The sequence below is a fragment of the Canis lupus genome, chromosome 8 (assembly GCF_003254725.2).
Source record: "Canis lupus dingo isolate Sandy chromosome 8, ASM325472v2, whole genome shotgun sequence".
Lineage (NCBI taxonomy): Eukaryota > Metazoa > Chordata > Mammalia > Carnivora > Canidae > Canis > Canis lupus.
In genome coordinates, this window is record NC_064250.1 from 4,928,304 (window position 1) to 4,956,129 (window position 27,826).

General features: G+C 38.5%; 1 long non-coding RNA gene across 1 annotated transcript; it reads left to right on the forward strand.

Annotated features, from left to right (window-relative positions):
* Positions 1 to 258: 258 nt before the first annotated feature.
* LOC125755535 (uncharacterized) lies at positions 259 to 4,979 on the forward strand. The gene is made up of 3 exons (XR_007412249.1): positions 259 to 514; positions 708 to 872; positions 1,623 to 4,979. It is a non-coding gene; the product is annotated as an uncharacterized LOC125755535 (long non-coding RNA).
* The last annotated feature ends 22,847 nt before the right edge of the window (positions 4,980 to 27,826 follow it).

A 27,826-nucleotide genomic window follows, 5' to 3' on the forward strand; every position in this document is an offset into this window, starting at 1 on the left:
GCGCTAAACCGCTGAGCCACCAGGGCTGCCCGGTTACCGGGTTTTATTCTTAGAAAAACTTACCCTAGTTTGGAGTAGCTGCCTTCCTTTGCTAGTTCTTACAGACTCTTGCCTTCCTAAAAATGTTCTGGACGCTTCTATGTTTGTTCAAATGAATATTTTCACCACAGCCTATAAGAATGGGGTTCAGAATACAATGACTTTTGACTACTTATTTATGAGAACAAAGTCTTTTTTTTTTTTTTTTTTAAGATTTTATTTATCCCAGGACCCTGGGATCACGTCCTGAGCTAAAGGCAGACGCTCAACTGCTGAGCCACCCACATGCCCCGAGAGTGAGGTCTTAAGGCCAAACAATGTCAGTTATCAGATGTCAGAGCCAGCATGATAAGGATGTGATCTGGGAGATGGTGTTGAAGGTCAGAGTCTCCTGTCAAAGGTGGAATCTGAGCAGGTGCAGTACCTGGGTTCATATCCAGTAGAAGTGGCCCAGGCCCAGTCTCTCGGATGGAAGGTGAGCAGCTGGTTGGAAATTTTCAAAGATTTCTAAAATTCCTTTGAGATGATAACTCTCATTTAAAATGTTTCTGGATTTTTTGAAGCATTTATCTACTTTACTATATCACTAGTAGATATGCCTGGAGATTGTGCTGACTTATGATGGGCAAGTATCTTTTCATTTTTTAAAATTTATTTATTTATTTTAGAGAGAAAGAGAATGAGCAGGATGGGCAGAGGGAGAAGGAGAGAGAGAATCCCAAGCAGACTCCACGCTGAGCACAGAGTACGACAAGGGGCTCAATCTCACGACCCCGAGATCACAACCTGAGGCAAAACCAGGAGTTGGATGCCTAACCCAGTGTGTCACCCAGGTGCCCCTTTCCTCTTCATTTTACACCCACCAGGAGTTTAAGTGAGGGTGCCCTTTAGTGCAAATTAGTGGCAGAATTGGGAATCTGGTAGGTTCCTGGAATATCCAGGTTGGGTACCTGGCACTTGTATGTAGTGGCTGGAAACCCTGCTCCCCACTGATGTGTGTGCAGGAAGGTACTTCCTGCAAAGGGAATATGGAGCTGTGCTAGGGCAAAAGGTATAGAAACCTATTTTCTTTTTCGGCCGCCCACCTTCCCTATAATGGTTGTGTGTTCTTGAACCAGAGTTATATAAAAATCAATCCTATTACCTGACTGCCTGGTGGTATGGGACATTCAGCATTAAGAAAAATGTCATGAAAGAGAATGGTGGCCTTTAAAAGGCTTTTTATTGATTTTCAATGGGTTTAACTATTATCCCCAGGCTTTTAGACAACATTTTCTCTTCGTATTTGAAAATAGATTGCACATTTTGTTTTCAACTCAACTTGCCTAGTGCATGGAGCCTACTAGAGTCACTCTTGGTATCCCAACTAGGAGATATAACTGTGTGATTCATACTTTGGGGCACTTTGGATGCCCACAAGGACCAAAGGAAGCCACAGAATTGGGAGAGGAAGAAAATGGGAACTGAGCTAAGATAATGAAAACTAGAACAATGCCTCATTAACATATAAAAAAAAGGAGCCACCAGGGCTGGGACTCTGTGAGGTCACCTCCTCCCCTCCGGCCATCACCCCTGTTCTCTAGGTGCTCAAGGAAGACAAACCTACCTGTGTAAGTGCTCATCAGCTCCTGGGAAAGAAAAACAACTATTGTGTGGTTTCAAAAGAGCTCCACTCTGAGATCATCTTTGAAGAAGTGAACAAGAAAAGGGCAAGAACTTCTCTGCCAACGAGAAAGAATGATAAACTACAGATGTCCTGGAGCTGATAGTCCTTAAACAAGCATTTGCAGAATGGTGGGACCAGGCGGGCATCAGCGGAGAGCGTCTTAGCAGGAGGAGCCCTGAGCTGTAAGTAGGGGCTCAGAGGTGTCTGGTGGATTCTCCCCTCGTTGCACACCCCCAACAGCCTCTCCCCACCCTTGGAGACAATGACAAAGTGATTTTATCAAGGGCCCAGTCCTGGTAAGGCCATTGAAATGACACATGTGGGCACTTCTGGAAATTCTTAGAATATTTAGGGAATGGAGGCCCTATATAAAAAAAGCCAAGATTTGCTCTTTACATAGGTGAGGACCTGGAGTGTTGAGATTGGGATTATTTTTGTACACGGAACCCTATTGTACTCCCTGCTTATGCAGCCTGAATGTCAAGACAGATTGGAGCTTCTGGTCACAACCTTTCCTTTATTTTTCCCTGTAAAGATATCCCTGATGTTTAATTTAGGTATATTAGGCCTATAGAAAATATTAAAGGGAAATATTTATCTACTATTCCACCTTCCACCTCTAGATCTCTTTTCTTACATTTAAGAACTGAGAAAATGATGTTATACATTCTGTTGTATAGCACTGAAGTATCCCCCAAACTATGATTCTACCTTTTTAACCTGTTGAATGTCTTTACTAGTTGTACCTTTGTCACATTAAATTAGATCTGTCTACAATGGATGACACTCAACCTCCTTTTCTTCTCAAACTGGCTTCCTTTCCTGGCTCCCCTATCACTGTTGATGATCTGATTATTCTATTGGTCTCTAATCTCAGAAACTCTGTATCAGCACATAAGTATTGGGTGTCTAATATGTGCAGATCATCCGGTTAAAATGTGTGGAGGTTCCAGAGATGTGCAGACACTGGATTTCATAATTTTGATGAAATTATGGGCACACTGGGCAAACACGTCTAAGTAGCATGAACAAGTCCAAAACTATTTGCAGTGCAGGTGTGGTTGGAAAGGATGCTGTGTACGCCACCTGAGTCCCACTTCAGAAGCAAGATGCTCGTTCTCCTGGGCTCCCGGTGTGTTGGCTGTGGGTGGCTCCCCTTCCCACCACTGAGTCCCTGTCTGAGCCTCACCCTTGGCCTACAGAAGGGAGGCACCTTCCCAAGGGCACACAACCCACCCCACTAATTGGTCATGTAGAGGGTCCAAACACATGGCTCCCTTGGCTTACTTTGAACAACTCTGCAGAGCCACCCTAGCTCTGGAATTGCCATGGGATTGGCAACCCACTCAGCCTCTCCCCTGCCACTTTGGCTGCCTTCATTCCTACACTGCTGTTGTTCCTGGGAGACGCTGCAATGAAACAACTGCACTTTGAGAATTTCTTTCTCCAGGGAATTCAGCCCAAGCAGTGGTCATTTCTCATCCTCCCCTCACTCACCAATATTATGTTAATATTGGTTAAAAGAATTACAGTTTAAACAGATTAAAACTACCTTAAGCCCTCCTAGCAGATTGCAAGGTGGAGTTACCACTCTTGCCCCTTTCTCCTAGATTGAGAATGCAGAGGGGTTTTTTGAGTCTAAAGAAGAGTTCTACTTTCAAGTGTGGACCCTCCCTCCCCACACCCCAGATTGCTGCTGCTGGCTACCGCTCTTGAGCTGTTGGTTGTTGTTCCGATTCTGTGTCTCTCCAGGTGGCTCTTCCTGATACAGTGGAATCTGTGGTGAAACGGGTCCAGTGCTGGCTGGGGTGGACTTGGGCCACGGGGGACTCAGCTCTCTCAGCTAGAGTGCCAGTTGTTGGGTCCCCTAGGCTGAACCTCTCTGTGTCAATGCCATTCAGTCATAGCCAGAGGCACTCTCCTCTGAAGCTCAGGGACCCAGAGGCTCTGAACCTGCCAAACTAACCTACTCCTACCCCAGACCACTCAAAATGGACTGTTTTTTTTTGACATTATTTTAAATTTATTTTTATTTACTATTATTTATATTATTTAATTAATTTAAAAAGATTTTATTTATTTATTCATGAGAGACACAGAGAGGGGCAGAGACATAGGCAGAGAGAGAAGCAGGCACCATGCAGGGAGCCTGATGCAGGACTCGATCCCAGGACCCCAGGGATCACACCCTGAGTTGAAGGCAAAGGCTCAACCTCCAAGCCACCAAGGCACCCCCTTTAGCAGTCTTTAAACATTTTTCTCATGTAGGTTTTAGATATATTTTGCCTCGCTTATGCCTAATATTTCATTTTATTTCTACTCTATTTTGCCGTGTAAATTGAGTTGTCTCTTCAATTTCTGATCGGTAGTTGTTTGGATATGTTATACTCTTTTCTATTTGGCATTTATAAAACTTGTATGTGGGATCCCTGGGTGGCAGAGCAGTTTGGCGCCTGCCTTTGGCCCAGGGCGCGATCCTGGAGACCCGGGATCGAATCCCACGTCGGGCTCCCGGTGCATGGAGCCTGCTTCTCCCTCTGCCTGTGTCTCTGCCTCTCTCTCTCTCTGTGACTATCATAAATAAATAAAAAAATTAAAAAAAAAACCTGCTGCAAAAAACAAAAAACAAAACTTGTATGTGTCCTGTATCAGCTCATCTTTTCTCCACCTGTTCAAATTCTCACCAGTCTGCCAAGACATGTGTCTAGTAAGATAATCTTCATGTGAAATACTTTTCCCTACTTCAATAAAATATTTTCTCATCTCTAACCTGCATTGAGTTATATCTGTGCCTTTTTTGTGGGTACTTACTCTATTCTGTCATTATAATTACTTATATATTTGTCTTAATGTCTTATTTTTCATCATCTCTTAATAGCGGTGACTTATCTCTTATTTGTACTCATTTTTTCTCTCCTATGTTCTTTCCTTCCATGTGGTTGATAGTTAAATAATAATTAAGAAATTGAATTAAATCACAAAAGGAAGTTATGACAAAATCAGAAATATAGTTTCCTGGATGAAGACTGTACTTGTTACTCAACAAAAAGTTCATTGAGCATCTGCTGTGAGCCATGCACTGTTCTGTTAGATCACAGAATTTGAAACTTTTCCCTGAAAATATATTTGTTCCCTTGAAAATCAAAATCCAGGGATGCCTGGGTGGCTCAGCACTTGAGCATCTGCCTTCAGCCCACGGAGTGATCCCGGAGTTCAGGATGGAGTCTTGCATTGGACTCCTTTCAATGAGCCTGCTTCTCCCTCTGCCTGTGTCTCTGCCTCTCTGTGTGTCTCTCACGAATAAATAAATAAAATCTTAAAAAAAAAAAAGAAAATCAAAATTCATTGAGTTGGGTTTGATCTTAGATGAAAGAATATGAAGTGTTTCTAAAAAAAAATACTATCTAGAAGGACAATTATGTCACACCAAAAATTTGTTAGAAACCATATGAGAGGGACACCTGGGTGGCTGAGTGGTTGAGCATCTGCCTTTCTTTGGCTCAGGTCTTGATCCTGGGTCCTGGGATGGAGTCTCGCATCAGGTTCCCCACAGGGCGCCTGCTTCTCCCTCTGCCTATGTCTCTGCCTCTCTGTCTGCATCTCTCATGAATAAATAAATAAAATCTTAAAAAAACAAAAAGAAACCCAACGAGAAAACATACCAATTAGTATAATAAAGTCAAATCAATTGGTTTTATTTTCTCTTTGATTTCAATTGTACATATAAAAAATTGTTTAGGTTGGTAAAAAATTAAATCCTTCAGAAGACTAAGATTTTACTCATGTCCAGTGAATTATACTGGACATTTATCAGTTATTTTTAATTTTTCATGATTCATCATATTTTATTGAACTCCACACATCCCTTAGTGCCATACGGATTTATCCTGCTTTGGGGAATTCTCTGTCTCTAAATAAAACGTTAGTGTTCAAAATTGTGTTCCCAATTTTCTCCTTTTTCTTATATTTTTATATTGATTTTGTTCACAATGTTTTACTTATCAGAATATGTTTTCATTTCATATATAGAACAATTAAACTTTTATTTTTCAGTGTTAAAAATATTTAAAATTAGTTGACTTTATTATTTTTATACTGAACTGATACTGAAGTTGAGATTGAGAATCTTTACATAAAAGGGAAATATCTCCACTGTAATAAAATGCCTTTTAATATTTGTGAAGAACCTAAAAATGCATTTAAAGTATATAATGTCCTATATTTTCTTTCTACTTTTTTGGTAGCTAATTTTTTCCCTTCAGATAGTTTATGATTTACTATACTTTTCACAAAGGTCATTGTTAGAAATAGAACGTTTGTTTACTTCATTGGTAAATAAAATTATTAAAAGGTCTGCACAAAGAAATTGATATTTTCATCTAGAACTAAAATGACTAATAGTTCCAATTATTCTCATTGGAAATGGGTATTACTCAGGTAACTCACCAATTCAAGATCGCCACTTTAAGGAGAAGATAAGTATTTCTCAAAGTGTGATCCACGGATCAGAATTTCTTAATGAGAGGACAAAGGAATATGCAAATACTTACTGCAATTTGATTCTGTTGTGCACTAAAGTGTTGGAATCACTGAACTGTGGCTGGTGGAACCCCAGCTAATAATCACTGAGCATTACTTTCTCAACTGTTACTTTGTAAGAACTGGTAAAAGAACCTGCCCACTGTCATTCATTGAAGCAGACTTTAAGAATACAGGGGTTCTAGGGATCATCTAGTCCAAAACTATATGGGCAATACCAGCAATGTTCACAGAGCTCAATGACCTTGTCCAAGGTCACGTGTTATGGTGGGAGACAGAGAAATAGGCTTAACAGCGAGTAATTGGGCGTCTTCAGTGCATGATAAGAGAAGTAATTAGTAAGGTTCTGCTACCAAATAGATCCCAGACTATTGATTATATGTTTTGTCCTACCTCTCTTTTGTCCATACTTCCTTAACACAGAATTGAGCAGATAAGTGACTATTCTGTTGTATGCTGGTGACTAATGATGTGTATCACAGGCTCAGCCTTGAATGATTTCTCCTTCCTGGTAATCCATTAACTTAGTTGCTTTCTCTCAGGGGTACTAGAGAGGTATGTTATGTACAGAGAAATAGTGTGGGATTTGGAAGCAAGGGACCTGAGTATAAATTCTGGTGAGTCGTCAGTAACTGTAATCAGCTGCTGCTGGTGTTACTTTCGTCTGGTATTTTTCATAATTACTGAATGCATAACCTTGGGAGTCATGTCTCTAGATTTTAATTCCTCATCCATTAAAAAAATTCTGCTCCTGGATTTACTGTAAGAATCCTTCAAAAAACAATTAATGGAATGCTTAGAAAAGCTAAAATCATTACCTAAATTACACTAGCATTATTATTTTATTTGTCCCTAAAGTAACAGAAATGATTGCAACTGTTTTTTAAGAATAAATCATTGATTTTATGTCCCCTCTCCCCCAAAAAGGATTTGTGGTGGCTTCAAAGAGCATAATAAAATAGAAATAGAGAAATATCAGGGCCAAAGAAAGAAAGGAGAATCTAAAGGTTAACAGACTGTAGCTTTGTTCGGAGAATAGCACATATAGACATATAAAGCTGCTACTTCCATTATACCTTTCACTGTTCCATCAAACAGCTGCCACCTGAGGGGATGTCTGTCCTACAGCACTTTTAAAAACTGCTTTTCAGATGCTTAAATAAGGGCACTTGATTATAACTGGGGAGCACTGTACTAGACACCCAGATCGAAGGGTCTCATGACTTTGGTTTGTCCTGCATGCCCTTTTGCATCTCTAGGTGGAGGCACAGTGTTAGATGACATTCTAACAAACCTGCAACCCAAATCACATTTTCAGAAGTCTTTCAGAGATAAGGAAGATACACGAAGAATATCTGAAAAAATCTGCTAGGGGATGCACAGTGGGGAGCATATAAACACAACCTCATGAACATTTACATAAATTAGAGGTTAGTGAAAGGGAACTAGGGGTGGGGGCGGTTGGTTCCCGCTGAGCTCACTTCTTCAAACAGGACGTTCTATCACTGCAATGACAGCCAATTAAAAACGGATGGAACAAGAATACCTTGTCTTTGGAACAAGGTAGACTGAATCTCTAGGATATATCCTACAGCTCATCAAAGCTCAGCCTTCCCTCTCCTAGCTGAAGGAAATGAAAATGGATAGTGTGAGGTTTAGGCAGGAGTAAAGATGATAATTTGAGATGGAAAAGAGGTAAGGCTGATGGTAAGAGCTACTTTGAAAATAAAGTGAGATCTGATTGACTACTGGGTAAAGAGAAAGAGGGGAGTGCTATGGACTGAGTGTTTGTGTACCCCCAAACTCATATGTTGAAATCCTAACCTGTAAGTTGATGGTATTAGGAGGTGGGGCCTTTGAGAGGTGATTGGGTCATGAAGGTAGAGCCTTCATGAATTGGATTCTTGCCCTTATAAAAGAGACTCTGGAGAGCTCTCTTGCCCCTTCTGCCACGTAAAGACACAGTGAGAAGATGGTCGTCTATGAACCAGGAATCCGGCTCTCACCAGATACCCAATCTCCCAGTGCCTTGATCTTGAATTTCCCAGCCTCTAGAGCTATAAAATAAATGTTTGTTGTTTAAGGCATGCAGCCTATGATATCTTTGCTACCAGCAGCCCGAGTGGATTACGACAGGGAAAGAATGAGAAATGAGAGGAAATGCCCAGGATTTAGGGTGGATTACATGAAGAAAGAGGTTCAATGTCTTTATTAGAGGTGGGCACAGACATGGGCTGGAACCTTTCATTCTTCTTCCCACCTGGGTTTGACAGTCGGTAGTTAAATACTTGGCAGGGTGGGCTTTTGGGTTATGTATTTCTGATCCACAGGCAGAAAATCTCCCATAAGCCTTTAGTGTGGGTCAGTGATCATCTTGGTAATTAATGTGACCACAGCAAGGATTTAAATACCATCTGAAAAATTTTAATGTTAACAGAGGAGAAGGAAAGAAAATAGAGAGTGGGAGAAAGTGGGACAAAGAGAAAACATGAGATTGAGAGGAGAAAGAGCACATCACCTGATATGCCCTTGTGCTGGAGGGCGGCAGTTCTTAAACTTCTAGTGTGATTCAGTTTGTCTGCAGAGACCTTAGAATTTGCATTTCTAACAAGTTTCCAGATGATGTTCATGCAGCTGCTCTGGGGACCACACTTTAATATTCACTGCTATCAGGGTTTAAATTTACCCTGTTTATAGGGAAAAGAGAGTTACAGCTTTCTGGTGTAGGCTCCAACTTTTTCCAGTTTGTTGACTACATTGAAATGATTTTTAGACCATTATCAAAGGCTTTAAACTACAAACTGAAAGTCTCAAAGACAGAGGATTAGTGGTTGATATATATGTACTCTGAGACTCTGAGCGATCATTTGAGTGGATAACCGGGCTGCTATATTTCAGGGCTGTGCATAGTAATAAGTAAGACTGTGGGTAGCATCATACCAGTGACTTCTCATGTGGTGCCTAGTAGAATGGTATGTGTGAGAAACAAAAAACTGTGACATGAATTCCGCACTGACTTTCTACATTCTTCTGTATGAAGTCTCAGAGCCCCTTGTCAAAATCACAAGCGCCAACTTCTCACTCTGGTAACAGCAGTAGAATTAGTTATGAGAGCCTTCAGCTGCAAGAAATAGCTGATCAACAGTAGATTAATACAAAGACATCTATTCTGGTCTCATAATAAGAAGTCTGGAAGTAGGTGGCTGCTGGGGTTGGTTCAGTGGCTCATGTCATGTTGGAGTTGCTTTCTTTACACTTTTCCAGACCTTGTTCTTTCTTTTTTTTAATATTTTAAAGATTTATTTATTCCTGAAAGACACACACACACACACACACACACACAGAGAGAGAGAGAGAGAGAGAGAGAGAGAGAGAGAGATTGGCAGAGACAAAGGCAGAGGGAGAAGGAGGCTCCCTGAGGGGAGCCCGATGTGGGACTCAATCCCAAGACCCCAGGATCATGACCTGAGCCTAAGGCAGATGCTCAACCAATGAGCCAGCCAGGTGTCTCTCCAGACCTTGTCTTTTTTTTTCTTTCACATTTTTATATATTTATTAACAAAAATGGTCTAGGAAAGGACTGGACAAAAATTATAGTGAAAAGGGTCAAAATAAGTTGGTTTTAGTTCTATTGTCTCTAGGGGAGGGTAACCAGTCTAGAAAGCTGTTTTATCTCCAAAAACAAGTATTAGATTTCAAGAGAAATTTTTCCTTTTCCCTTCTGTTAAAGCAAAATATAGTACTTACACTTTGTTTTTACCTATAAGCCTGCTTTTCAGCGGATGAATTGGGGAGGGGTAGAGGGAATAGACAGAGGTTAAAAAAGAAACAGGTAAAATCTTGACAGTAAGAAATGAAAGCTAGTGACAAAAAAGGTTCCTAAGGGCCCAAGAATCATTCACTGAAGTAATCCTCTAGTCCTTCCATATCCATTTCCAGAGAGGAATTTAGACAGGCCAGAGCAGATGATGCATCCTTGGTTTTCTGGACACTTGGTTTGGGTTGAGGAGTTTCTGGTTAGATGGATTCCTTCCTGATGTCTTTACTACCCCTTCAATAGAGGAGGAATGGAAGGTGTGCCCTCCAGCCATGGTTGTTTCTTTTATTAAGATGGAAAACCCTTTCTAGATTCCAGAAGACTTTCCTTTATACTTTGTCCAGAACAGTGCCAGAGTGCACCATTTATCTCCTTTAGTCTTTGAAGGAGAGGTGCACAATGTAAAATGAAGTGAAGATTATATTGGTTACCATATGGTGTCTGCCAGAGAAATGGACTCAAATCTTTTCACACTGAGAATTGACTCTCCTTATAGCTCATTCATCAGAGACAGTCTTATCTGTCTGTCTCTCCAGGAAAGACTTTTTTTTTTAAATTATTTTTTTATTGGAGTTCAATTTGCCAACATATATCATATCGCCCAGTGCTCATCCTGTCAAGTGTTCCCCTCAGTGCCTGTCATCCAGTCACCCCCACCCCCCACCCACCTCCCTTTCCACTACCCCTTGCTCATTTCCCAGCGTTAGGAGTCTCTCATGTTCTGTCATCCTCACTGATATTTCCCACTCATTTTCTCCAGGAAAGACTTTCCTCTCCATTCAAGCTCTTGCCCCATGAATTGGCAGCTGACCCTAGAAACCATTCTTTTTTGCAGGGCACCCAGATGGGAGTTGGCAGGGGCTTGGAAAAACATGGCAATTTATATTGGTCCTTTACACTCCATTGCAGCCTGTCGGGTGACTTGAGGACCTAATGGCCCTGGCTTACTGGGTTTCTCCTAGAAGCAGTTGTTGCAAAAGGCAACATGAAATCTTTATTTGTGTTCAAATGTTCTTTTTTCCTACAGAGGGACTAATTTGACATGTGAGTAAACCTCATCAAATTCCTTTGACTTGCTTATTTTCCAGTTAGTTTCACACTTAGGATGTCACATGTGGTGGTCATGATTTTCTTCAGTAGCTGTTTCAAGAGTTCATAGATGACTCCACCAGTGGCTGCAAGAACAGGTCAATTACAACCTTTGCCTTGGCCATGCCATGCATTGCCAAACCGGTGGTGAGCAAAAAGCCCAGAGATCCTCCAGTGCTTCTCACTGATATCTCTGTTGCATGCATCAGGTAAACTAATTTCATAAAAGCTAGGGCTCCATAGACACACATACTGGTGGTAGAAGAACAAGGCTATGTTGACAAGTGCACAATCTCATACTAAGTCATAGGGGCACGCCCTCCCTTTGCATCAGATAATCGGCACCTGTGCTGTCTTAAGACTCCTGCACGTAGAGTTTTCATCATGTGGCATCTATTTCTTAGAGAGAGTGAGTGTATTTATACCTGCCTGGGGGTATGTAGAGAAGATCCCTGAATTTGGGGAGGTTGGTAGCTTTATATATTACACCTCTGTGTTAGGGCAGAAGAGCCAGAGCAATAGCAGAATTCTCCCAACTGTAAGTCCCTGGTCTTAGTGTTCTGGAAGTAATTCTGTTCAGAAAATATTTATTTTGAAAGTTCATTTTCTGTTACACTGGTCTAGAACTCATAAGCTATATTGAAAAAAAAAAGCTATTTTCTCAAGGAACTTATAGTCTAGATGGGGAGGTAGAACATATATCCTGAAGCCAAATTGACAGTAAATGAACTACATTATGATCCTAGACAACAAATCAAATAATAGCATAAGGCAGTAGGTAACTAATTGACATTGCAACTATCAGTTGACATGACTCTGGAGAAAAGAGAAATCCATAGACCAGGGAATAAGAGAAAGTTATCACAAGAGGATAGAACTTGGAGGATGATTGACTGAGGAGGGTATTCTATATGGGAGGAGTGCATGAGCAATGGTTTATCAGTGTGGAGATGCCAGAACTGATATCCTTATCTTGTTCCTGACCTTAGGGGGAAAGCTTCCAGTCTTTCACCATTAAGAATCATGTTATCTGGGGGGCCCCTGGGTGGCGCAGCGGTTTGGCACCTGCCTTTGGCCCAGGGCGCGATCCTGGAGACCCGGGATCGAATCCCACGTCGGGCTCCTGGTGCATGGAGCCTGCTTCTCCCTCTGCCTCTCTCTTTCTCTCTCTCTCTCTGTGACTATCATAAATAAATAAAAATTAAAAAAAAAAAAGAATCATGTTATCTGTAGGGGTTTGTCAATGACCTTTATCACTTTGAGGAATTTTGTTTCTATTCCTAGTTTATTAAGTGGTGGTGTTTTAGCTTGTTTTTATTGTTGGATTTTGTCAACTGTTTTTTTCTCTACTGAGATGACCATATGGTTTGTGTCCTTTATCATATTAAAATGGCACATTAGAGTGATTGGTTTTCATGTTACAGCAACCTTGCATTCCTTGGATAAATCCCACTTAGTTATGGTATACAGGCCTCTTTATATGTTAGTTTACTTGTATTTTGTTGAGGCTTTTTGCCACTGTGTTCATAAGAGATATTGGTTTGTCATTTCTTTTCTTGGGATGTCTCTGTCAGGTTTTGGTATCACAGTAATATTGACTTGATAGAATGAGTGTTCCCTGTGTTCCCTTGCCTTCTATTTTTGGAAAGACTGGTGTTAAACACATAGTTGAATTCACTAGTGAAGTCATCTGAGCCTGGTATTATCTTTGTGGGAGATTTGAAAATTACTATTGCAATCTCTGTAGTTGTTATACATCTATTCAGATGGCTATTCCTTGAGCTGATTTTGGTAGTGTTTTCTAGAGATCTACTCATTTCATCTAAATTATCTAATTTATTGCCATACATTATTCACATTAATTCCTTATTATCTTTTTCTGTTTGTTTGTTTGTTTTTGTAAGGTTAGTGGCAATGTCCTGTCCTTCATTCCTGATTTTATTATCTGAGTCTTCTCTCTTTTTGTTAGTCAGTCTAACAAAAGATTTATTGACCTTTTCAAAGAACCAGCAGTTGCTTTCATTGGTTTTTTTTTGTATTGTTTTTCTATTCTCTATTTTATTCTAATTTCTATATTATTCTCTATTTTTATTCTCTATATTTATTATTTACTTTTTTATTTTTATTTTTTTTATTATTTACTTTTATAATAACTCATTACATTTATTATTTCTTTCCCTCAGTTTGCTTTCAGTTTAGTTTGCTCTACTTTTACCAGTTTCTTTAAGGTAGAGGTGAGGTTATTGATTTCAAATATTTCTTCTTTTTTAATATAGGCATCAGTAGCTATAAAATTCTTTCTAAGCACTGCTTTAACTGTATCCCATAAGTTTTACTCTGTTGTGTTTTTGTTTTTATTTGCCTCAAAGTGTTTTTTCATTTCTCCTATGAACTTTCTTAACCCATTGGTAATATCACAGTGTGTCTAATTTCCACGTTTGTAAATTCCCCAAATTTCCTTCTGTTATTGAGTTCTAAGTTCATTCCATTGTAGTTAGAAAATATATTTTGTTTAACTTCAATCCTTTAAATGTATTGAGGCTTGCTTATGGCCTAGCATATAAGCTTTCCTGGAGAATGTTCCACATGCACTAGAGGATATTATTCTGCTTTTATTGGGTTAGTGTTCTATACATGTGTCTGTTAGTTCCATCCACCCTTGATTGGTAGCTAGGTAAAGAATGGTCCTGGTTTTCTTGACTGCACTTGTCTGCAGGAGAGCTTCTATCATACTGCTCTGGAGGCCAGGGATGGTGGAGATGTGAATATCAGGTTCTTGATACTCAAGGTTCTTGATGTTCAAATGCCTCAGGTTCTTGATGTTCTTACTGAGATTTAGTAGATTTTCTTGAATAGATGTTTTCCATTTGTTCTGTGCCCTTAGGACAATTTTCAGAGTTTAAATTTTTAGCAACTGAATGGTTATATCACTGGAGAGAGGGTCCATGCTCCTCATACTATCACTTTCAAAAACAAGTTGATCTCCTTCATATATATATATGTGTGTGTGTATATATATATATATATATATATATATATATATATTTAAACTCTAATACTATCTTTTTAGTCTTGTACATTTTTTAAATAAATGAGAGCTATATCAGTGAAATTATAGCTAGTGGGTTAATTATCTTAATGTTGGTGAGGAAAAAAAATCAGCTTCCAAAGACATTGTTCAAACAATAAAAGTTAATAAGTTCTTTAAACAAGTATACTTTCTGGTAACAAACATTCATAGTCTTAAGGTTATAACACAACAGTTCCTGTAACTGCCAAAAAAATTATTTCAGTTTTTTTTCTTTTAGTAAATAGATGTAGGCAAAATCAATTTTATGGTTATAAGATACTGAATAAGCATAACTTTCACTTAAATTTTGTAGCAATTAATATGCAAACACCACTAACACTCCCCTATATTTTTCATTTTCCACAAAGATAATTTGTAATCCACTTCTTTACATTCTTAAACACACTTATTTTAGCAGTTCTTTGCTTAATTTTTCCATTAGTTGCTATTGAAACATATAGCCTATGAATAAAAAATTTGAAGTTCGATGATTTATTTTTGAGCTGGTTTTAGAGCAGGTGAATGACACAAATGAAAGTAATATATTTGAATATAGTCCTTGGAGCAATTTCACATTCAAAGATCAGTTTCATTAAACTAATGACACACTGAATCTTCCACACATCCCTGCTGCATGAGATTTCCCAAAGAGAATTCAGTTGCAACCAATAGACGTGTTGCAGCCAACACCCAAGCAGTGTTTGGATCAACTGGGACATGGCAATGACTGGTCCTCATAATCTGGCAGTTGTACTTTGTAATTTAATATGTCATCACTGTGAACTAATGTGGGCTTGATGGATGACTATGATCAGGGAGTGAGATGAATGTTCTCAACTTTTATTGTTTGGAGAGAGCTCACAGGATTGTTGCCAGGTAGTATACTGAACAATGCCAAGTTTATGTCTTTTATTACATCTGTGCTCTAGACTGATGCCATCTCCTAACACGCCTGCCCTGTGAGACTTCCCATTCACCGGGCTGGCCAAACTTGAGAGGGCTCTATTGTATGGTTATAGGCAACTTTTCAATCCCTGCAGAAAAATGGAGTGGGGTCAGACTTAAGGTTACAAATTAACAGCACAGCTGAGTCATATTTACTCTCTGATGAGCAGTCTCTAATGAAGCAAAATTGGGGTTTTGAAACAATAGAGTAATCCTTGGGCTAAGATCTGGCAATTCCATTTCATTCTTGACAGGTCAGTCTGTGCAACTTTCATAAATAATAATACTGCTGGTGCTGTACATAAAGGAGGTGGAACATCATTGGATGACACCACTTCTTTTCCATCTTCATTCTTTGGCAGCCTCATGTCTAACTAGTGTATTCAGAGCTGCAAAAGAAGCCTACTTTCCCTGCATTTCTCAGCATTACTTGCCTAAGTATCTGATGACTACGAATAGACCCAGGTCTTGAAGTCTAATTTGCCTTTGCTGAAAAATGCGCCACCACTCTGCACCCCCTCATGACCTCAATCTACATTTCTGTTGCTGGTGACTTTGGGGTTGTTTTGGGTCATTTGCTGTTACAGACATCACTGCTTCTCATCTCTGATATCCAGAAGGCCATTAGCATTTCTACCTCTTTCCATAAAGTCATAAACTGATAGACTGGTACATTCAATTTTCAATTAAATGTAAGAGGTCTAGGGTAGTAGAGCCATTGGATCTTAGAATCAGGCAGCCTGTGCACTTTGACTTTCCTATTCAGAGCATACCCTCTTCTCACCTGGCACTTTCCCAGAATGTGGGGATCAGGTGGGCTCATCTTTAGTTCTCCTCTTTGTTCAAGAATACGAATCCTTGCATCTGTCATTACTAAAGCCTTGACTGCCATGTCTGCCAGCAGAAGTAGCAGGTGTTCATGCAAATAGAGTGACTGGAACTCTGTCCTTCTTGGAGACTAAGCTGTCTACCCTAGATTTTTGTTAAGTCAAAACACAAGAATGTGCTATATATATATCATAATACAGGTTATTGCTGTTTTTGGAAGTTCAGAGCTTATTTTTAACTGGACAAATGAGGGCAAGCTTCATAAAGCAACATTTAATTTGTACTTGTGAGTGATCAAGAGGATTTTGACATTATAAGAAACAGCAAAAAGAATTTTAGGAGGAAGAATAGTACCAAAAGCAAGGAATGGAGAAAGCATGGAGTTGGGGAGTAAAAGTGGCCAGTTTTGTTTAGCTAAGATGGATTGAGTTCAGGGTGCTAAGGAATTGGAATTAATCACAAAGAGTAATTAGAGGATTTGAGGGAGAGAATGTGATGAATACTGGGGTCTTTCTGACAATGTACAGCTTTTGCCTCCCAGGCTATGGTTCTATACTGTTTCTCTTTCAAAACTTTGATTCCTTCTTTGAATTTCAATTTTTTTTTTTTACACTCATTATTACTTATGTTACTTGGGAAAATTGTAGAGGGTTGTAGAGGGTTGAGAAATGTCCTGGAGCTTGGGTCTGTCAGCCCTTGTCTGAAGTCTGGACTATCACTTTCAAATATCCAGATTTTCCTGGCATGTGATTTTCCTAGTCGATTTGGTTAGTTGATTGAGTGCAAGCCCTGTACTGGACTGCAGCATGTGTGCATGCACACACACGCACATACACATACACATAACATAGACACATACTTACACATGCATACACACATACATACACCCACTCACACATGCACACACACACACTATGAACACACTTCCCATATTCTTTAGTTTTTCCTGCTTTAAACTTTTTTTTTTTAAAGATTTTATTTATTTATTTGAGAGAGAGAGAGAGAAAGAGAGCAAGAGCAGGGGAAGGAGGAGAGGGAGAGGGAGAGAGAGAGAATTTCCAGCAGACTGCGCTGAGCATAGAGCCTGATGTGGGGCTTGATCCCAGGACCTGAGATCATGACCTGAGCTGAAACCAAGAGTCAGATGCTCAACCAACTAAGCCACCAAGGCACCCCTGCTTTAAACTTTCATTGGAATCATAATCCCGGTACTCTTCAGAGATCTGCATTTTTTACCCAATTGTTATATTTTTGACATGCCTTCATTGTCTGGTTGTTGCTGTGTTAGTTTTCATTGCTTTATAATTTTCCTTTGTTTGCACCATAGCATATCCTTTCTACTATTTCTACTTACAGACTGAGAAATGTTGAAATTCATGTTTATGAACAAGTCTTCTGACATACATGTGTAAGAAGTACTTTAAGGTCTATTTCCAGGAGTGTAATTGTGGGATGCTCATGCCGTTTTTTAAAAGAGTTTATTTATTTATTCACGAGAGACACACAGAGAGTGGCAGAGACATAGGCAGAGGGAGAAGCAGGCCCTGTGGAGGGAACCAGATGTGGGACTCGATTCTGGGACTCTGGGATCATGCCCTGAGCCAAAGGCAGATGCTCAGTCACTGAGCCACCCACACGTCCCTCCATTTTTTTTAAAGATTTTATTTTAAGTAATCTCTATACCCAGTGTGGGCCTCAAACTCATGACCCTGGGATCAAGAGTTGCAGGCTCCTCTGAGCCAGCTAGGCACCCCTGCCATATTTTTTATTTTTTATTTTTTATTTTTTGCAAGCAGTTGTCATTGGATGAGAGTGCATGTTCTGTGTCCTATTGCCTAGTGTTTTAACCTCTGCCGAAATGGTGGGGGTGAAATTGTATCTTGCTATATAGCTTTATCTGGTATTTCCCCCTAATAACTAGTGAGCTTGAGAAACTTTCATTGAGGGGCTGTTCTTGTTTTCTCTTCCAGTTAGCAAGAAGTATGTATTAAAATATCCCCTTATGTTGGTTGATTTTCTATTTCTCCTTGTGTTGTCAGTTTTTGCTTTATCAATTTTGTGGTCATTTTATTAGATGCATACAAATATAAAATTGTCATAAATCCTGGTAATTTAAAACTTTTGTCACTATATCTCCAGTAATTTAAAATTTTCTTTGTTTATTTTTCCTGATTTTGCCTCTCTAGCTTTTTATTTGTTTGTTTGCTTGGTACTCATCTTTTCTATCTTTTTAACATATAGAATCTTTCTGTATGCTTATACTTTAGATTACAAATACACATGCACATACACACACATATAATTTTAATGCCTACTTTTTATAATTTTTGTCTTTTAACCATAGAATTTAACCTATTGACATTTAATGTAATAATTGTTATATTTGGGTTAAATCTATCATCTTATTTTGTACTATCTATTGTCTATCTTGTCCTAGGTTTTTAAATGTATTTATGTTTTAATAGAGTACATATATATTTAACTTACATATTTATTTATTTACCCTTTTAATACGTTCTCTGGGTTATGTGTATTTTTTCCATCTTTTTAGGAGGATTGATTATGTCCTTTTACCAGCTTACTGTCCTCCCCTACTAGCTTGGAGTTTATGAAATCTGGTTATTTTACTGATTTCTATACAAATTACAATGTCAATTCCTAATTAATAAGTTTCTATTGTTAATCAAAACCTTTACTCTCCTCCAGAACAATACAAGTTCCATTAAATCCTGTAAGCCAATTTATTCCCCTCTCAATTGTATACTATTTTATTTTATATTTATATTCTTTATTAAAAGGCTCCTAGAAGGCTTTATTAATGCTTTATATGATGTTCATCTAGATTGACCTTCATATTCAACACTGTCTTTGCTCTTCATTACTTCTTGCATCTTATACCTTTTACATGAGATAGGTTTCCATCTGTTTGAGGTATACATCCTTTAAAATTTTCTTCAGCGAAGGTTTGCAGAAGCAAAGTTAGTTTAATGCATCTTGAAATGTACTTACTTTGCCTTCAGTATTGAAGGATTTTATCACTGTTTATGGAAGTCTAGATTGGTAGTCTTTCGCTTGTCTTGTTTTCTAGCATGTTGAACATACTTGGTTTCTAGCTTATATTGTTGCTGTGAAAAAGTTAGTGATCTATCTAACCTCTTGGCTGATTTTAAGATCTTTTAATTATTGGTGTCCAGTAAAGAGATATATCTAATTGTGGAGATTTATATATTTATTTATAGCAATATGTGTTTGTTTTTCTTTATCATACTTGGTATTTGTTGGACTTCCCAGATTTGGTATTTGGAGACTTTAAAAAATTCTAGAAAATTTTCACCCATTATCTGCTTCAATATTCTAAATTCTCCCTTTTATTTTATTTTTCTGGAAATTCTATTAGATGCATGTTAGATTTTTAAAAACTTTTCTGTTTCCTTAGTTTCTTTTTTTAAAAGAATATTCATTTCTCCCCCCCCCCACCTTTTTAAAGGTAGTATGATATTACCACATATGGATGTACTGTAATATATTTAAGAAATAAACTACTGGTAATTTCTAATTTCTTGTTTTATAGGTCACAGCAACAAACATTTTTTGTATCTGTAGCTGTTCAGTGATTTCCCTTAGGGTAAATCCCTCAGCATAGTGTTGCTGTGTGCACAGTTAAAATGTTGATACATACTCCCAAATTGACCCCTAAGGGCAATACTAATTCCACTCTCCCCCAAAAGGCACCTGGGTGTTCCTTTGTCTGTACGCTCCATGAGATCTTATTTTCATCTTTGCTGGTTGATGGGTAAAAAAATAACACCGTATGGGTGTTTTATTTGATTTCACATATTTCAGGTGAGGATGAGATGGACACCTTTCCTTATGTGTTTTGGCTCTTTATATTTTTCCTTTGGTGAGTAGCCTTTGCCTGCCCTTTGTCCATCTCTCTATGTGGGCATTTATCTTTTTCTAAATAAATTGCAAGAGTTCTTTATATGTTAGGAATTTTAACACTTTGCACATATATCATATATGTCTTCAGTTAATCTTTTAACCCTGTGTACGGTCATTTAATATACAGAAGTTTATAGTTCTTTTCCTATTTAAATTGAGATATAATTGACACCATGTAGTATTAGTTTTGGGTGTAGAATATAATAATTCAGTGAATGTTCATTTCTTTGTCTTTCATGCCATGTTCTGAATAATTTATTTGGATTCATCCTTGCATTCATTATTTCTCTCTCTAGTTGTATCTTGTGTGCTGTTTAATCTATCCATTGGGTTTTTAATTATAGTTGTTCTATTTTCTAGAAATTCTATTGTCATTTTCATGCATATTTTGCCATTCCTTATAATTTCTTTGCTCAACTTTCCATTTTTTCTGTATGCAATTGTGATAGTTACTTAATATTCTGATCAGACTATTAGCATTGTGATAATTCAGAATCTCAAATTCTTTGTATATCTGATCCTAATACTTGTTATTTTTTTGTTTTCACCTATCATGTTGTTTTTTTGTAGTTCTGTGATTTTTGACTCAATCTGCTAATATTCCTTTGAATTTTATCTGAAGGAATATTTTTGAAGTCTCCAGAGATAATTGTGTTTGCTTCTGCTAGTTCCCTTAGGTAACTTCTGATGCAGAAACAGTTTGAATTCTCCATTAAGGTTTTGTAGATCACACGGGTTGCATAGTTTGGGCTTGCAAACTTGTATAAAGGTGGAATTATGGTTACAAGTTCTCAGGGGAATCTTTCCCCCCCTGTTTTCCAGTGCCATTGTACTTTTATACCTGGGCTATTTCTTTTTCATCTTTACAGTGGGGATAAAACTCACTGGAATTTCAGTTTTATGACGGAGAATCTGTTATAAGATTCCTCACCTTGCACTTGCTCTAGGCTTTGCCTTTATCTCCCCAAACTTATGCAGACTGCAAAGTAGGAGAACACAGGCTCCAGAGTTCAGCAGAAACTCTCTTGCAAAGCCAGTTTAGACAGTCACTTGTCTCTCTGCATTCTTACTTTATTCTAGTCTTCTGCTATTCATTTTTTGTTGCTATTGTTAATTTATTTTTTGAAACAAAACAAAACAAAGTAGCATGTGGCTTCCATCTGAAAACTTTGTCCATCATAACAGGCCACATTTATCTGTTAGATGGCACTAAATCAAAGCAAATCTGGATTTACCTTGGACTTAATTTTGAATTCTTAAATGATTTGGCTTGATGGGACATTTCCTATACATCAAATACTGGAATTCAAATGTTTGATTCTTCCTCTTCATCCACTGAGAGAGAAAATCACTCCAAAAAGCAATGCAAATCTTCTGCCTTCTTGATGCATGGCTTTGGGAATTCTTTATAAATAATCCCTGGGGTTTGTCAGATTCATTCATAAAAATAACTAAGAAAACTCTTAATAGGTATAGGAAGAATAAAATGACTTAAATATGCTATTAAAGATACTTCTGTGGAATTAGATCCAATATGTTCTTCTAATACCTCATTTTGAAAGGTAATTATAGACCAAACATTCAGTAAAGTTGGGGGTTGGTTTTCTGGCACTGGGAATACATGATTTTTCTGCAAGTGACATTTATATAAATATATCTTGGAAACACCATCTACACTAAATCTTACTGTGCCTTCCATCCATACAGTTGGAAGAAGCAGAAAGTAAATGAAAAATTTCAGATAAATTGAGTGACTCTGAAGAAAAGCTGACTTATTTAAGAGGAAGTTTCTCTTACCCTCACTTATTGCCACTCAGTATTTTGTTTGAGAACCTATTTCTATTCCTTACTTCTACCTATTAACTACTCCTTAAAATTTTTTTCTTTACCTTTGAGCAAGGGCAAGCTTTCACTGTGTTCTATGAATCATTCAGATTATATGTTTGAGACGATAGTTTCATTGACACTTGAAGAAAGCAGTTCACTGTATGTTTCCATCAGAGTAGGTGGCAATTATGAAAATAATCTTCAACTTCCCACCTTCACATTAGTGACCCCAGTAACTCAGGATTACACTGCAGGGGGGCAGCACTTGTTATATACTAATGCCATTAATTTCTCATTGATGAATGACAGAAAGACATAGCCATGCTAGCATCAGTACCAAGTAAACACACAGTTCTTGGTTTAGGAACAGGTGGAATGAAGTAAGATGCTGCTTTTGGTTCTATCTTTGTCCTACTGGCGCTGTGGGCTGATTGGCATGCCATCAGGGATGTGCATTGACCTAATAATACATTTTGAGAATAGAGATGCTTTTCAATTTTAAAAATAAACCCTTTGTAGCAAAAACTGTTATATATTTAATTAAAAATGTCCAATTCCTTATATGTGGTTATTAAAATGAAATAATTCTGTAACTATGTTTTAGCTCAGTATTATGGTCCATATTCCATGACACGAACATGACCCATACACCCCAGTTTAGTTTTTCAGATATGCCGTAAGTAATGACTTTCAACAGTGGCCGAGAGAACCTTAGCATTCCCCTCAGCTTGACTGAACTTTAGACAGATTTCTTCCTGACTCCAGACCTCCCTTTGCTTAGATCATTCACTTTAGAAAACTTGTCATTGTAAATTCTTGCTCTGCCGCCTTTTTAAAAAAGACTTCTTGCCAGTTTTACAGCCCAGGAAAGTGGGTATATTCAAATCACTTAAGATATAGGCTTCCGTGGTCTCCTAACTTGGTCTCAACCCATGTTGGCAATTTTACTTTTCGAGTGTCTTCTAGATTTTCTGACCAGAGTTCTCCACTTTTTTTCTTTGTGCTAAGCTTACCTACTTATGTTTTCCCTCCATTTGAACTTCTTCTTCCTTATGTCCAGGTCTATCAAAGTCTATCCCATGCTTAAGACCCAGGTGTGTGCTATAATCACCTTTCGAAACACTCACATGGAAAGTGATTTTTTTGTCCCTTGTGTTTTTTACTGCACACATTGTACTTATCATAGTTTAATTTGTGTTGTGGTTATTCTAGTACACATCATAGACTCTCTACTAATAAAATCCTCAAAGGTGGGTTTGTGCCTACTATGTATTTGTACCTTTCCAATTACTTAATATCGATTTTACACAGAAAATATTTTTAAAAGTATGTATTAGGTAAGTGCACTAAAACACTCCAGTGAATGCACAGTGGTGCTCCTGACCCCTACCCATCACAGGCAAAGTTGCAACAAAGGCGGTGACTTACATTCATGCCCCAGAGTCCTCTCTTCAATTTTACGTGTGAGTTCTCAGGGAGATCGAATTACTGATTCTCATTCTTGCTAACCAGAGTTATAGACACAATAAATCGAATCACATTCCTGGTTCAGGAAAACATGACTAAAGTTAGCACACAGCAAAAAGTGTCTTGGTTGAAAATAAATGACATTGGGACCCCACCCTATGTTATTCTATCTGAAGTCAAACTTTTATCTGGTTCAAACAAGAAACTAGTGTTAAAACTTGTGTAAGGTTAGACTCTGAGCCTCGGGTGGGTGACAGAAGGTGAGGCCAAAGAAATGACCCAAAGATAGCAATAAAAACATGGGTTTATCAGGGGAGCTTATGTACAGGGAGTCCAGGAGCGGCCGTCTGGACAAAGCTTCCACTACTGGGATCTATGTGCAGCAAGTTTTATATCATAGCAACTGTCAGTGGTCCTTCCCTCCTTGAACAGCCAGTGTTTCCAAGGAGATCAAGGCTTGCCACCTGAACACTCTTGATTACAATGGAGATGTTCTGGGTTGGCCACCCTCAGAGCCCCTGACCTTGAACATTGAACGACACATTCTGCTGCACATTCTGCTTGATGGCAATACAGAGGGAGAGCAGGATGTTTACATTTTCAAGATAACATTTAACAAGGTAATTCAAGGTGTGCTTGCACCAACTAGCTATCCACTGTGTACCAGAGTTTAGCATATCTGAAATCTTTAACTTCTTCAATACATGGACATTAAAGAAAATGAGGATATTTCTCTTCATTGGTTGGACTCTTGATTTAAAGGCCTCAAAGGAGGCAGAGAAAAGAACCAGTGTACTAGAGGTCTCACCTGAAGCTCTGGATGATTGGCACATCTAGGTGAGGCACACTCTCATAATTGCCTATGTGGTATCCATCCACCCTTCCTCCTTCCTTCTGGCACTGAAGAAGGAAGCCCACTTATTCAGTATGGCAAAGTAGGTAGCTCAGTGTTCATTACACCAATCTCTCTTGCCAGAAAATACAGTCCTGGCCAATGAAAAATAAGCAGAAGTCTTCTGGGTAAGCTTTTCAGAATACCTTTTTTTTTTTTTTCTGAACCAAAAAGAGACTGGTGAAACATACTTTTAGCCCTTTCTCTTCCTTCCTGTCTGGAATTTAGCATAATGCTCTAATAACACTATTTGGAAGCATAAAGAAGGAAGATATATATTAAGAATGTAGAGGGGAAAGACAGAAGGATTGTAGGTCCTCCGTGGCATCTTGGTGTAGTTGTATTAATGCTAAACTGTCTTGTTTGAATTTTGTATTTGTGTTTTAAAGTGAACTTAATATGTTAGTGCTAGTGCAGTTGGGTTTCTGTAATGTGTAGACAAATGTAAACTCGACAAATACGCTGGACGTGCCTAGAAAACATGTGAATGAATCAACTCGCTGGGCAGATCTGGCCCCTAAATGTCTTCTGCCATTTCTTATATTCTCTCAGTTCACTTGTCCATGAGTTGAATGCAGAGGATCCAACAATGATGTCAGAGAAACACCAAAGAATATTGGAAACCTAAGACAGAAGAAACAAGAATCTCTGAACCACACAGAAAAGGTCAGCTGCCAAACATATCCAATCATGAGACAGCCATGGACTTTTATTGTGTTCAACCACTGAGATTTGGGGGTTGCTTGTTAGGATGACTAGCATTAATAACTCCAACCAAAACACAACTCATTGGGAGAAGGTCTGAGATATTCCTGATACCAATTAGAGTGTTTTAGACTGCAAGCAACAAAAAAACCTCCAAATCTAATACATTTAAACAAGGATAGTAAGTATCTCACAAACCAAGGATAGGGCAGTGCCAGCCTCTGCTAATTTAATGGATAAATTACATCATTAACTCCATGTTCTTTTTGTCCCTCTGCTCTGCCATCATCAGCATTTTGGATTTGTCCTTAGGTATATTCCCCTCCTACTGCAAGAAGCTTGCAGCACTCTCAAGATAGGACCACATCTAAAACTCCTTTTCTCATGTGTCTCCTCCTCCTCCTCTTCTTCTTCTTGTTCTTCAAATTTATTTATTTGAGAGAGAGAGAGAGAGAGAGAGAGAGAATGTGTGTATGCTTGGGCAAGTTGGGGGAAGGGCAGAGGGGAGACTCTTCAAGCAGGGTCCCTGCTGAGCACGGAGCCTGACGGGGCTCCATCCCACAACCCATGAGATTATGACCTGAGCTGAAACCAAGGGTTGGTGGCTCAACTGACTGAGCCACCCTGGTGCCCCTCATGTGTGTCTTCTTAAGAGTGAAGAAGCTTTTCTCAGAAGCTGAGAGCAGACATCTTCTCCTGTTTTATCGAATACAAGTGCCTCATCTGCTCGTGCCTAAACCAATCTCACAGTCAGTCCCACATTTCTGAATAATGTCCTAAACGTCTCATAAGAGATTTGAGTGCAATTGTATTGGTCAAGCAAGCAAGAAGAAGTTGCTTTGGTCAACTCCTAGTTGACAGGAGCCAGAGCCATGGAGGAGATGCAGCCCCTGGCCAGAAGCAGCAAAAGATTAGAGGGAGAGGGAGTTCTCCTGGGGCAAGGATTTGTGTATAAGGAATTATTGCAGAAGTGCTCCTGGGGGAAACCCATGGAGGAGTAGAGAGGAATGAAAGCTAGGCAAAGTTCCTCAGAGGGTGGCTGTTGCCAGATCCTACAGTGTAAGCTGCATCTCTGTTCTCTGATCCTGAAGCAAAGGAGCTGGGAGCTTTTATTTTTTTTTTACTCCCACCCATTTCAGGCATTGGTGATGGGTAACCCCTCCTCCGAAGTACCCAGTCATTTCCAGGTCTTTGCTATGCATAGCGAGGTCTAGTAGCCTGAAAACAGTTTTCAAAAAAATAACTTCAGCAGCTCCCTTGAAATGAAACCACATGGAAGCTTGTGGGAGTTGTGAGGTACACACAGAAACCATAAATAAATAAACGGGTCCCAGGTGACCTGTGAGCATGTGACATTGTTGGCCACACCCACACTTTGTGTTTTGCTGATGCCTTTCGTTGTCTCAAACTACTGGATGCCACATGGTAGGGAAATCTAGTGCCCTGAGAGATGGGACAGAGCAGAGAATGATGGAGGTTGATCTGAGGATAAACAGGTTAATTGACATCCTCCCCCACATCCAGTATATCATAAAATTTGTTTTCTAACATTAAATATTTTTCTATAGCTATATATAGATGTGTATGTTCATTTAAGCAGTCTCCTTTTTGTTAGAAATGAACTCTTCTCTATTATAAATATTATTGTGGAACAACTCTGCAACTAGGGTTTAGTTTATGTCCTTAATTTTTTCCCTAGGACAGAGAGTGTTGGTTCTTTATTTGGGCAAAGAAGAAGATAGGTGTAGTATTACTCAAATGGTCTAAGTAAGTGGATGCAACAAGTGAAATTCCTGATACGATGTATGTGAGTAGGCAACGTTTTCCACATGGTCTGGTTTCCAGAGTCAGTTGTTTATTTATAATTCAGTGTTTAGAAATCAGTACATATTTTCATACTCAAGTGATGTTCTAATTGGTAGTTAGGTTCCCAATATATCTCATGAGACTTTATTTAGCTCATGAGATATATTGGGAACCCAACTACCAATTAGAACATCACTTGAGTATATATGAAATCTATATAAATACAAATAGAGCTCAACTGCTGAGTTATAGTGTGAATAGTACAGTTCTCTTCCCTTCTCTCTTTCCCATCTCAATCCATGCCTTTATGAAAGTCCTTGTCAAGTCATGGAATCTAAACAGTCCTTGCCAGTCATTTAGACTTGAGCAGAAATTTAGGTTCATCATGAATCAGAAAGGATTTGTATTTAAATCTTTATGATGGTGAGATACTTTATACCCTGGATTTTCAAGGCAGGATATTTTTTTTTTTTTTTTGAGAATGTAACTTTTTATCCTGAGTTCATACCTTATTAGCCCTGCATACTTTATTTTTTGCCATTGGCTAAGGTCAGTGCTTTGTATTTACCAGGAACAGTAAAACGGTATCTTCTGTTTTGAAAGAGAAATTGACATTTAGAAGATGAGATTCAGAAGTGACATGGGAGATTTTGTAAACATAGGTGCATTTTTATTCTTTGATTTGTTGATATGTAATTCCTCATCTTGCTTTTAGATACTATCTAGTTCTGTTAGAATACAGCTATGTTATAATTAACTTCCGTGGATATAATCAGATAATCACTACTGGCTTAGCATCAAATCTGGTTTCAAAATTTGTAGCTTTAATTAGTTTTTCAGAGAATAGTTTATTGACTCATTACAAAACTTTACAAATAAATTTTGTATTTTAGAACAGATATAGATTTACAGGAAAATTTTGAAGATAGTACAGAGTCCCTATGTACCCTACTTTTAGTTCTGCCTATTATTGACATCTTACAGTATGGTACATTTCTCATAACGAATTAATATTGATATAGGATTATTAATTAAAGGCCATATTTTATTCAGGTTTCCTTGGTATCCACCTGTTATTTTTCTGTTCTGGGATCCCATCCAGAATCTCATCCAGAATATCACATTATATTTACTCATCATGTCTTAAGGCTCCTTTGGGCTATGACAGTTTCTCAGACTTTCCTTTGTTTTGTT